Below are 2,597 nucleotides of genomic sequence, written 5' to 3' on the forward strand. Positions count from 1 at the left end.
AGACCATGTCTCCAAAGAAAATAAATAAATAAATAAATAAAGGCTATGGATGTAGCTCGATGGTAAAGTGCCCCTGGTTACAAAAAAAAAAAAAAAGAAAAAAATTAGGTTTCATTTATCCTTACACTGGCAAGGACAAGTCAAGGTTACTGTGACCTAATAAATTACCTAGATTGGGCTTTGTGCATGGAAAGAACACAAGGGTTAGGATTAGAGAAGAATAAAAGGCCTCATTAAGTGGGTCTTAAGTATGAGATTTAAACTGACAAAGCCCTATAACTACACCCTTAGGCGTAAAGTTAGAGTTGGAGTAGTAAGAGGAATGTGATACTGGTTTTGATAGATTTGAGCTAGGGTTGCTTAAGCACTTCTGATTGTATAGATTCTAGAATTCACAGCAGGGCCCAGCCTGTAGGTGGTTTGGGTCAACAAGTCTCAACTAGAATAAAAGGAACAATTTGGTCCTAGAACCAAGGAAATTATCAGTTACATTGAGATAGATTGGAGTACAAAGACTTTTGTTTTGTTTTGTTTTTTTAACACCATATTAAAATTGTTTACTCAGTTAAACAAAATATATTGAGGAAAGTTGTGTGAGGTTTAATAAAAATATTTTTGAAAGCAGAATATACATTATTTTTTCTTGAAATAATATTACAAATGGTCACTTCTGGACCAATTTATCACATGAGGGAACAAAGCTATTAAAATAGGTAGGCTCAACCAAGTCACTTAACTGTTCTATAGTAAAGTGCCTGAAATCATTCCTTACATTAGCATTTAAAACCATTTTAAAGGGCTGGTGATAGTAGCTCAGTGGTAGGGTGCTTGCCTGGTATGTGTAAGGCAGGGTTGTGGGTTTGATCCCTAGTACCACTCCCCCAAAACAAAACAAAAAACCCAACACTAGGTGTTCCATAGTCACACCTGTAAGATATGCTTTACTTTTCCCCAAATAGTTTACAGCTTGATCAGAGTACTTACTTTTACCATCTTGTCATATCTTCTGTTCAGAATACTATTATCATTGGTAATTATGATCTTTATCATGTCTGAGCTGGGCAATGTGGTCCAAGAATTGAGCTTTTTGAAGGTAGACTCTGCATTCAGGAAGGAAGGAGTCTATATGGGTGTAAGTCACATACCACTATTCATTTTCCCTGGTTGTATAAAAGGAGGGCTCAGTTCTTGGTCTTCAGTAAACTGGGGTAAAGAGTTAGGATTACAACGGTGAGATACATGTACTCACAGATGAACCATCACGTTGAGCTGAAGCAGGTCCTAAAGGAAGATATTTTGTATAAGGTGGCATCTGGGCAATAGTGTGTCTATGGAGAGTGTGGTTGACTTGAAGGTTGGCTATAGAGCAAGTGAAAAGTTCTAGCATCCTGGGGAAGATGTGGTATTACATGGATTAATGCTGGAGAAGGCTGTATATATAGAATTGCTGTGGAGGAACAGTATGTTGAAAGTTCAATACCACTGGTTTACCCAAATATTCAGGATTATTATGAGCTGGTGTAGAAGGGAAGGAAGGAGGTGGTGGTTCTCAAGCACCTGATTTTGATTTGTCTTGATTAGGAGAAAATATTAAATTACTATATCCTGTTGAAATATTAAAGTTCTCTGATTCAATGAAGGAGGTGGAGATGAAGCCATGAACAGTTTTGCTGGAGGAGCACAAATATTCTCACGTGGCTAATGATATAGCCCATATGGCACATGTGTTGCAAAGGAGGCAGTAGAATCATAATGTATTGCTTTGGTGAAATATGGTTCCAACAATATTTATCTGGCTGCATAATAACATAACTAGGGATTTCAATTCGTGCTGAAGAGCACAACAGAGGATGAACTTTTTCAAATTAGGAGCTATCTTCCATATGGCGTAAGTTGATATGAGCCTGTAAATCTCTCTCAGACAAATACGTTCTCTTGCACTCTTGAACAGTGCTGCACATGAAGAGAGAACCTTGCGCATGCTTCTCAATTCGCCTCACTGGATTACCACAGCCTGGACACACTCTGTCTCCCTCATTTCCATGTAAAACAGCACAACCATAGCAAAAAGCATGCTTACATGGAATCATCCGCCCATAGATTCTAATTGGTAATTCACATTTGTTACAAAAATGGACTGGTGTATCATCCTTTTTACCTAATATGTTTATCTTAAAGTCCCAGAAAAGTTCCTCATTGAATCTTTGTTGATTTCTAAATGTTTCACCACCTCCACAGTCATGCCGTTGTTCTTCACTGTGGGTAAATCCTGTGGCGTGCTCCATGGTTCTACTCGCACTGCACACTGGGAACGGAAGTGAGTTGTACCGGAAGTGGGTGCACCAGAATTCCGGGAATTACACATGCGCACTACTTCTTCAGTGTAGAAGGTAGTGCTTGTGATCACTGCCGCAAACTTTGACCTTTGACCTACCCCTGTTCCAGTGAGGGAGTCACAGTCACAGTCACAGTCACAGGGAGAGCTAGTAGGTGAGAAGCTTGAGTGTTGAGGTTGCTAAAAGGCTGCTCTTCTTTTGCTTCAAGAAAAAGCCTTTAACTGTGGAATAAGAAACTAAACCCAAGTGTGGGAGGCGGAG

At 39.3% G+C, this 2,597-nt stretch overlaps 1 pseudogene; it reads right to left on the bottom strand.

Moving 5' to 3' along the window:
• Positions 1-1,137: 1,137 nt before the first annotated feature.
• Positions 1,138-2,285, bottom strand: LOC124971635 (E3 ubiquitin-protein ligase Hakai-like; annotated as a pseudogene).
• Between the last annotated feature and the right edge of the window lie 312 nt (positions 2,286-2,597).

Source organism: Sciurus carolinensis, chromosome X (genome assembly GCF_902686445.1).
Source record: "Sciurus carolinensis chromosome X, mSciCar1.2, whole genome shotgun sequence".
Classification (NCBI taxonomy): domain Eukaryota; kingdom Metazoa; phylum Chordata; class Mammalia; order Rodentia; family Sciuridae; genus Sciurus; species Sciurus carolinensis.